General features: G+C 41.0%; 1 protein-coding gene and 1 long non-coding RNA gene across 2 annotated transcripts in view; one reads left to right on the top strand and one right to left on the bottom strand.

Moving 5' to 3' along the window:
* The window catches only part of ARID1B (AT-rich interaction domain 1B), a 583022-nt gene extending 582597 nt beyond the window's left edge, over positions 1-425 (bottom strand). The window contains exon 1 of the mRNA XM_019526890.1: positions 301-425. The gene's annotated coding sequence lies outside the window, so the exon portion shown is untranslated. The remainder of the gene's footprint in view (positions 1-300) is intronic.
* A 713-nt stretch (positions 426-1138) lies between these two features.
* LOC109304269 lies at positions 1139-2195 on the top strand. Its single transcript, XR_002099322.1, has 2 exons — positions 1139-1481; positions 1730-2195. It is a non-coding gene; the product is annotated as an uncharacterized LOC109304269 (long non-coding RNA).
* The last annotated feature ends 8201 nt before the right edge of the window (positions 2196-10396 follow it).

Raw genomic sequence — 10396 nt, forward strand, 5'->3', positions numbered from 1 at the left:
GCCGTCCCCGGCGCCCAGCATGGAGCCGCCCGCCGCCGCCGCGCCGCGCTCCTGGCTCAGGCTGCCCGGCAAGCCCGGCGCTTTGCCCTTGCTGTTGTTCGCCCCCGCCGGAGCCGCTGCCACTTGCGCGGCCATGATCATGGCAACATTGCGAGGCCCGGCGAGGAGGAGGTGGGGGGGGGGGGGAGCCGCACAAAACGGAGAAGAAGAAGAAGAAGAATTAAAAAACGCAGCAAAGGAAAGAGACGGGCTCCGGGGAGGGGACCCGCACACGCCCGCCGCCGCACACGCGAAATTTACCGCAGCTCCCCTCCCCGCGTGTCCGGGGCGGCCGTGGGTCCGTGCCTGCTCCGGCTGCCTCCCTCGCTGCTGCGGCTGCTGGAAGCAAGCGGGGGTGGTGGTGGGTTTCTTTCTTTTTTTTTTTTTTCAAGGGGGGGATTTTTTTCCTTTTTTTTTTTTTTTTTTTGTTGGTTCGGGTTTTAAATGAAACTTTTTTTTCTTGCCTTTTCCTCCCTCACCCGGATATGGGGAAATACACGTCTGACTGAGCCGCTCCGGCCCAGCATGGCATGGGAGAGCGAGCGAGAGAGAGAGAGAGCGAGCTCCGACAACTATTATCCACTTCTCTCGGCCTGCCGCCGCGCGCCTGGAAAACGCGGACTGGACTTTCCCTCCCTCCTGCTCCGCCGCCGCCGCCGCCGCACGCGGGGAGGGCAGGAGAGGAGAGGAGGCCACCTCAGGAGCCCCGCACCTTTCTGGGGAAGGTTGGGCTCCCCCCTTTCTCTTTCTTTTTCTTTTTTTGCCTGGCAAGGACCCCAGTGTTAGAGAGAGGGAGACAGAGAGGGAGCGTGGACCCTAGTGTTAGACTGAGAGAGAGAGAGAGAGAGAGGTGACCTGAATTTTAGGGAGAGAGGGGTAACCCCAGTGTAATAGAGAGAGGTGACCCTACTGTTATCGAAAGGTGACCCCAGTTTTAGAGAGAGAGGTCACCAGTGCCGTGGCAAAGAAGTTTGGCACGTGGGGAAATGCCCACAGCGGCAGCCCGCCCTTGCCTCGCACACAGACCCAGGGGGCACATGTCCCCTCATGCTTGCCCAGGAGTGCATGCAGCAGCAAGAGCTGCCCTCCCCACGTCCCCATGCCCCCTCCCCCCCAAATGAGCTGTTTGTGGCTCTGTCCCACCCCCAGCCCAGTTAGGCAGGGCCTGTTGGCATCCCCATCACTTTGGTGGCTGGGGTGGCCACTCTGCTCAACCACCCCTTGCTACAGCACTGGAGGTGACCCTAGTTTTGGAGAGAGAAAAAGAAAGGTGACCCTAGTGTTATAGAGAGAGAAAGAGAGAGAGGTGGCCGTCCTATTAGAGAGAGAGGTAACCCCAGTGTTAGAAAGAGAGGTGACCCGAGTGTTAGAGATAATGAGAGAGAGAGAGGTAACCCTAGTGTTATAGAAAGAGAGAGGTGGCCCTAGCATGAGAGACAGAGGTGACCCTACTGCAGGGGTTTGCTTGCAACCTTTTTTTCATTTGCACACCGATAAAAAACTTCAAATGGAGGTGAAGACCCCTTCGGAAGTTTTGAATGGAGGTGTGGACTCCTTTGAAATGTAAGTGTCTGGGTATTCGCATACTTTTAATTGATGGTAGTCATCTTTTACAGACCCCTTAGGTTCCCAGGGCTCTGCAGACCACAAGTTGGAAACCACTGTCCTAGTGTTAGAGAAAAAGAGGCAGAGAGGTGACCCTAGTGTCAGAGACAGGGTGGGGAGAAAACTCACTTGGTCCAGTTCATTCCCTCATCTTTTGTACAGAGCATAATTACGTATGAAACTGATGCTCCAGTTCATCTGAGTCCAAAAGCCAAGAACTAGGCAGCCCTGGGCCAAATCCAGTGCAGATAAAACTCAGCTAGAATAGCATTTCCATCAGGAAGGAATTTAGCCCTCCTCCTAAGTATGTTTTGGGTCCTCGTCAAATGTAGTCTGGGAGATGAAGCGGGGGAAGAGAACAACGCAAACACCTTGTGAGTGATGCATACTTTTGGGTTAAGAAGAAGAAAACCTTGTGAAACTTGCCAAACCTCTAACCTGTTTCTCAGTCCACCTCACAGTGCTCAAAAGCTTTCTCCTGCTATTCTTAAGAGGAATGCAGTGCTCTGGCTGTGATGATCTGATGAAAAAATAAAATACGATTTTACAACGTCTTTGGCATGCAGAGATTTGTAAAATACAATGTGAAATTCAGTGACGGGCATTTTTGTACTTGTCTGTAGTGTCCAGCTTGCTCAGAATTCTAGGGATTGTTTGAACTAATTATGTATTTAATGTAACCGTTAGGTATGGGGCTGTTTTCAACATGTCCTTTGTATTTATACGCAGATCAAGAAGACTTAAAGAGAGTAAAACATTTTCAGTCTTACAGTCGCATCCACAAACATTATTCCAAGGATAGGCTAGACCAGTGGTCTCCAAACTTTTTTGATCGCGCACCCCATCAGTAAAAAATTTTTGAGCACACCCCCCCCAATATATGTATATTTATATAAATATAAATAGACGTTCCAATATTTTCTTCCCGCACCCCAATGGATTGTCTTGCACACCCCCTGGGGTGCGCGCACCCTACTTTGGAGACCACTGGGCTAGACGTTCATGGAAATGTAGTAATATAAAGTACAGTGTGAGAGCAAAGCAACATTTACTCAACATCAAACTGTTACATTAATAATAATGACTTTCATTTATATAGTAGCCCTTTCGGCAAGTGTTGGTGGTTAGTTCTTTTAAATAACTGCTTTGATACATGTAATAACTTGATATGCGTAAAGGTAACAGTCACAGGCAAGATTTAACTGGTAAAATGAGGAGGAAAATCAAATAGCTTTTTCCGGACATCAGCAAAATAGGATATTAATGTTATTTTGTCAAGATCTAAAATTCATTACTTGGCATAAATATTTTATCCCAATGTTTTAAACAGCTGTATTTTCTGGAAGACAGTCTTATGAATAGGAAGGCATGTTGTGTCCATTGTGAAAACACTGAAAAACAGAAGCTTCATAATATATAATGTTGACTTACACTCAAAGATTATTGAAACATGTATGAACAATGCATGTCCAGTGTTTATTGACTTCTTTCCTCCTGTGCAGCAAAATCAGAAAATATTAGGACTTCCGTTATGGAGTTAGTTTGCAAGTCTCAAAATTTGTCAACTATGTGTTCATAACGCTTGTATTTCAGCTACATGCAACCTTGCTTTTTTTTTCTTTCTTTTGGTACTGCAAGTGTAGAAATGTTAAACAGTTACTACAAACGAGACAGTGGAAAAAATTGGTGAGTAATTCTAGTGGGGGGAATCAGGTGCATACCCAAGGGTCATTATAGCCTGCAACAACAACAAATTGCAATCCTATGCAAACTGCGAGAAAGAGGGTATATCATCTTTGTAGAAAAGAGAATAACAGAACTGTAAGATGAATTCATGCCAAATCATTCATCAGCTTTTGCCAAGAGAATACTACATCTTTGTTAGTGAGCCTTTTTGACATTTTCTCCTGGATTTTCTTCTTTTCCATATTCAAACACACACTAATTATACACATTAAACCACATAAGTTGATTTTTTGAAGTCTTTCATATGCAAATATAAATATAGAGGTCTACTTGTGTCTATTTATTTGTGTGTGTTCTAAAATCATATACAAAATCAATTACACATTTATGCTTTTAGACATTTATATTCATGTAAAAGCGTGTGTGTGTGTGTGTGTTTGTGTGTACAGGTATATATAAAAATGTGATAAGATGTATTGAAGGTAGCTCACTTGAGGATTACAATACTTTCTGACTTACTTGGCAACTAGTTCTGAACAGGAAAATAAGCCACAAAGTTTAACACAGATTTACTTTTAAAATATTTTCCCTGGGGAAAAAAGTGAGGACTCTTCAGCCCTGAAAAGTTTATACTAAAAAGTGTGTCCTTCCATTTGTTTCAGCAACTCTGCTACAAGATTGGAACTAAAAGGCTATAAAATAGAGGCCCTCAGCACAATGAAATCAGTCTTCTATAAAAGGCAACACATGCCAGTTTTTCCTCCCCAATGGCAGATGCCACACCCTAAAGTAGACAGAAGGCACTGCAGTCTGTGCAAGTGAAGCACGACACAAAGCAACTATGGTTCAGTTTTTTACATCGCAAATAATGTAGAAATACCTTTTGCTATCCTTGCTCAGATGACGAGTGGTAGTATATGTTAAATTCAAATGATCCTTTCCAAAAGCTCTCTCCATATGTATGAATTATGAATATAAATGCATATAATGTAAAAAGCTGTAATTGCCATGCATATTATCTGTTGCAAAATGACTAGATCAAGTTTTTAGTATTACAAGTGTACAACTGCAACTTTGTATTTAAATTTTGATCATTTCTTCCATGTTATTATTTCTTTAAAATTTATGTTATTTAATACAGTACCGGTCCCTTTTGCATAAACCATTGCTATATACTCCTACTGAATGTTGATTTTCTGATAACATTTAGAACTCTGCTCTGGGATCAGTTTCCCAGATTAAAATTACAATTTTCTAAACTTACTGTTGTTGATTCTGACACCTGTGCAGATCCCCAGGCCATCTTTGTTTAGGTGGTCCAGTATGAACCTTTCACAGCCATAAGACCAGCCTTCTGCTTGGCCAAAGCAAATTTTATAAAATAAAAGGAGCGAAAGTATGAAAAGTAATCGTGAATAGATGCATAGAAAATAAACCAATACTTTTACAGTATTCAGGCATTAATCTTTGTAAAAGAAGGGAAGGGAAAACAGCGTTGTTGTTAAGAGGGAGTTTGGGGGGTTTTTTTTAAAAGGAAGGTCTAAGTTTTCAGAGCCCAACCAGAGGTTCAAGAGCTTGTTGCCTCTGACTCGGCTTCCACCATACTCTACAAAATGTTTAAACTCTTTCTTTCATAGTATTACCTTCATATGTTAGTTAAGTCCACTGAAAATTCAGATAATGTAATTCAGAAATCCACTGTATTTTTCAGTTATTGTAGATTGGTAGTAAATTAAAAGGAAAAACAGAAAAATCTGGCGTTTTAACATCAGAATTAATAAATTATAATAAATTATAATACATTTGTCATTTGTTCAGAATCAAATTCAATTTATACTGAAATCAGCGCAAGTCTCAGTTGATTCCAGTGATTCCTAAATGAGTAAAATTAAAAAAGAAAAAAACCCCAAACCACCACTAACAACCAGTACATACGTAGCCCAGTGCTCTGGCTTTTTATTACATATGCTTATTTTTACATATTAGCAAATAATACATTACATCAACTGCCCCAGTTGATAAATTGTCAATATGCAATAATCTGTTGTATGCAAAGTACAATAATTTAATCTAATCTGGTCATAATAATTTATATATATAATGTTTACTAATAACTTATAGACCAGAACAGGTACAGAATAACATTCTGTGATTTAATTAAAATCCATTCTTTAGCTGCCACTAATCCTGGGCAATTCAATTAATTTATACTACCATGATACAATCACGCAAACTTCAAAATCTTACTATTGCGATCTCAGGAAAGTCCGCTAAATCATTTGAATGCATTCCTGATTTTACACATGTGAATCATGTCATTGAAGGTAGTGAGATTACTCACTTGCTCAAAATTAAGCACCTATTCAGGTTTTTACTGTTTCTGATGAACAGTTCCTGGAATCTCTGTCCTTTTTCGGTAGAGCACAACCACTCCTTAAATTAGAACAGTGTTCTGCTTGGCAATAACAGTGGGTGCTGTTAGCTGCTGGGTTCACCCTTCTCTGAAATCTACACGTATTTGAACCAAGTGACCATAAGACATATGTTTCCTATGCTGTTGTTTGAGAACAGCTTTCTGTTTCTGGGGAGTCTAAGGGAAGGCTCTACGCCCTTCCTTTAAAGTATTATATTATACTCATGTTAATTTGCAAATAAAAAAAGGCCGCTGAAAATTGATTCATATACAACAGTCCTTGTTTCTCCTGTCAGTTGTTGTTCCCATTTTTCTGTCTTTTAAAAATCTTTCTTCGCTTGCAATTATGTGAGAGACTTACAAAAACAACAAGGGAACTAGGGGAGAAGATTGCAGTTTGCTGCACATGGGCTCAGAGCTCCATTCACAAAGAATCAGAATATAGGATCAGGGCCTGACAAATATATAGGGGAAAACAATTACAATCGTTATACATAAAGCATTATCAAACTCACAACATAAGCTAACAAGCTAATACTTGATTCTCCCCATTAAAAACTCATAGAATCATTCAAGAGTTCCTCCTTTTAGAGCCCAAAGAAATGGTTTTCTTTCTCACCCTTGTTCAGTAACCTGGCAGAGGGTTTTATGTTCCAAAATATTTAAGTTTAAGTGGTTTTGTTGTACATGATAGATATGACCTGCCATTTTGTGGAATAGATTGTGATAGCCTCCATCCCTTCACTGGGAACTTTATTTAGCTGTAACCTATTTGCGTGTATAGCCAGCAGTCTACTATGGACTGTAGCCCAAAATTAGGACATTTTTTTTTTTAACTTTTACACATTAGACATTTTTTCCTCTGACCATCTTTAATGTGCATACACAATCCTAGATACTCATTAGAGTGACAATTATGATTCGCCCTTGTATTCTATTCTGTTTAGAATATGTATTCTATCCTACTCTTACTGTAGCATCTGAGAACCTCACCATTGTATTTATCTGTCCAACCATCCCGTGAACTAGGAATTATCCCAGTTTTTCAGATAAGGAAAACTGGACCCTGCAGGGTACATTGCAGTCCTGAGACCTCTTTGCCGGTGCTCTCAAGTGCACTGGAGACTGTGGTCTCAAGATCGGCCATGTAAAGCCTCCTTGGAGTGTCTTCAGTAGGTATATTCCTAGTTGGATCAGGTTGGCAGGAAGGAGTGGACAGAACTAGCTTGTGAAGAGCCATATTGAGACATGCTGCTGCTGCAGTGTAAACCTGACCTAAAATGGCTTGTCCAAAGTCTCACAGGCAGCATCTGGTGGAGCAGAGACTTGGATTGGTAGTTGTCAGTTATTAATGTACTCCCCAAGGGTACATTCAGCCTGCTTCTGTCCTCTGCAAATGGAATGCTGCTACCGACTGCCACATGGGTGCTTCACTTGCACATCCTCTTTGCCACAACATGACAGTCTGTCAAAGCCACAATCCAATCTTTGTTATGGGAGCAATGCATTTTTTAATAAATCACCCCCCCACAACTGTTTTTTTGCTTCCCTATATCTCAGGTGTGTTGTTGTTGTTGTTAGATACTGAGCACAAACAATCTGAGAATGCTTGTAGCTTACTACTACAATCTTTAACTCATTTGGGGATCAGTTCTTCAAAACTTGTATGCACAATCCTTTTTCCGTAAATTATTCCATTAAATTCTATCACAGAACTTGAATAAGGGTAAGGTTTTCAAGATTGGGTCCTTCAATTGGGTCCTCATTTGTTCTTATTTAAAATTAAAATGGATTTGATCTTAACATTTAAATTACCTGTTTATTAACCAAGAATATTATTTAGTTATTTAACAAAACAAAAATTAACAATGTAGTCAGCTGCACTAAAACAAAAAATCCAGATGCCAGAATCAAAGACATCAAAGTCTTGGGAACTGACAATAAGCTGGCTTTGTACACTAATGATGCTTTGCTATTTGTTTCTCATCCCAAGCAGTCCATTCTTAACATTTATCTCTGTGGACAGCTTGTAGGAAAACTATGGGTTAACAGAAAAATTCTCCCATTTCCTCAATTTTTTGATCAGGAACTACTGACAGAGCCCTGGCTTGGATTACTTTTTTCAGTGGGCTCCATCAAAATTAAATATTTGCATATATTTTGACACACAAAGTCAGTTTTTTTGGTTCCAGCTACATCTGTTTTCTGCCTTGCTGGAGGCCAAGAGAAGCCATCCAGCCAATTTCCCTTGGCCTGTCAAGGAAGCTTCCACTACCTTGCATCCCTTCATGCTGGCCTCTAGCTTACAGGGCAAACACCCAAGAAAAAAGGAGCACAGCTTGGGCAGCCCTAGTCCATGATGATTAATAGCTGTTGGAACAAATTTTGAGAGGTCCATTGGTAGCAACTACCACCTTGAGCTGTTCTAAGTTGTACCTTGGGACTGGACTGGTGTCTGCAGCTTCAAGGAGATGCCAAGGTAATGTGAAGCCAACTTTGCATTCAGCCCCCTTCTCTTCTGAGTCCCAAGAACCTGGCCCCTAATGAGTAGGATTTCTTCAAAGCACTTAATATTGGTTAAATGCTGCTGCTAATGCTTTTTTTGTGGAAGCATTAACGAGTACTAAGCACTTCAGAAAATCTCACCTTAATGTACATTGTTTGTGAAAAGGAAATTTCTCCCATGCATTTATAAAGACAGAAGTATATTTGAAAGGCACCGGTGATTAGTTGGGTTGGTTCAGCCTGAATTAATTAACCAAACTGTTTTATATCAGTTTTGAAGCTCACTATTATTGACCCTGTTTAGTAGTTTACCCTATTTAACATACTTATTGCTAACTTTATTTGGGCAGGAAAGAGAGTCCAGCTATAATTAAAATTGCTACTTAAGCCTGTTGAGTAAGGGGAGGTCTCTTACAGAAATACAAATCTAATTTACCATTCAGCTAAGGACACTAAGAGGCTTCCAAGGCAGACTTTGAATAAAGATGGATCATGAGTTGGTTGGTGTGGAAAACCCTTAATAGCTTTTATGGACTAGATCTGAATCCAGTCTCTCATTCCCAGGAATTATGACACTTGCTCAGCAGAACTGTATGTAGCAAGTTAAAAGCAATCTGTCCCTACTTACATATATTAGGTCCAATGCATGTTTTACTGCTCTGATTTTAAACACAGGAAAAGAAAATAGAGATGCATTGGTTTGGCATATTTATCTCAACCAAAACAAGATCATGTTTAACTTAGAAATACAGTAAAAGATGAAACATGCTTTTCTGTTTCTTTACCACCAGTTCAGGAGTTCTTTTACTCAACTTGATGCTAAGTCTACTTGTATTACAGAACCCTTTTTATCTGAGCAAATCTTATTCCTTAGCAATGAATCTCAGAACATTGTGGGGTGATTGTATAAGGCCATTGCTTTCTCTTTATTGCCCACTGAAGAAACATTTATGATTAAATGGGAAAGGGAACTATCTCATTCTCCAGAGCAGAAAGTATTGGACTCAATAATGTCCTTCATACATGTATGCTCTATTTCAGCTAACCTGTTAGAATTGCAACATAAAATTGTAAATCAATGGCACCAAACACCTATGAAGATGAGTAAGATTGCAAGCCATTTCCCAGACAGATTTTGGAAAAACTGCTCCCAGCAAAGAACTCTTTTACGTGTACTCCAGGACTTGTCCTAAATTATCCCAATAAAGGTCACTTGTTATATATCATATTGAGAAAATTACTAGCTCCTCATTGTCAAGCATTCAAGAATATTGTGCATAGGATCACCTGGACTTTGAGTATGCGTGACAACTGGATGCTAATAAAAGTCTTGTTACTTGGCTATTCATTCGGTTATTTGCAGAAGCTAGAAAATTCTGACTCTTCTTTCATCCTGGAATGGGAACTTTATGAATCTGTTGAAATATGCTCTGGTCCACTGTGCTGTAGGAGAGTGTGCATTTGCACATACCAAATGTTCTTTTGCTGATTATTTTTAGCAAGTTACTAGTTAAACTAGAAATATGTAAACTGAGCTATTCATACTTTAGGAAATTGGATAGGTAGAACAAAACTGGAAGAGTTCTATTGTTTTGCTAATTTGTTGTTTTCTCTTGCTATTTTTTACCATAGTAGTATTTGTTTTATTTGAATCTTCTATTTTCAGGTGACTCCTCTCTCATCTCTTGTCAACTCTCTAGTAACATGGATATCTAGAGAAGTATTAGCCTTTAGGGTTGTGTCCAGATGAGTGCACATGTGGGTTTCCCTGGGGACAAACAGCAGCAGCACATAGTTATGCTGCTGCTGCTTGTCCCCAGGGAACACCGATGCTCATGCACTCTGGCACACGGCAAGTTGCCCCGGCTAGGGTAGGGGAGACGGGGGCTAGCATCTGGTCTAACTCCAGAAGCCTTACTTGGGGTCCTGGGGGCCTTCTGGAGCTCCAGCAGCAGTGATCCGGGTGCATGGAGCCTGGCCGGCAGCCAGAGGGTGGCTCCAGCCAGCCAAGCTCCAGTTTCCTGTGGCGCATGTTGCTGCCACATGCACTGCCCCACTTTTTCCTGCCATGGGTTTTTCTGATACCAGGATCTCCTGGTGTCAAAAAGCCTGCTGCCCTGCTAATTAGTAGTGCAGCAAATGCCTGCA

This window comes from Gavialis gangeticus, unplaced genomic scaffold (assembly GCF_001723915.1).
Source record: "Gavialis gangeticus isolate Ggan-Ray unplaced genomic scaffold, GavGan_comp1, whole genome shotgun sequence".
Lineage (NCBI taxonomy): Eukaryota > Metazoa > Chordata > Crocodylia > Gavialidae > Gavialis > Gavialis gangeticus.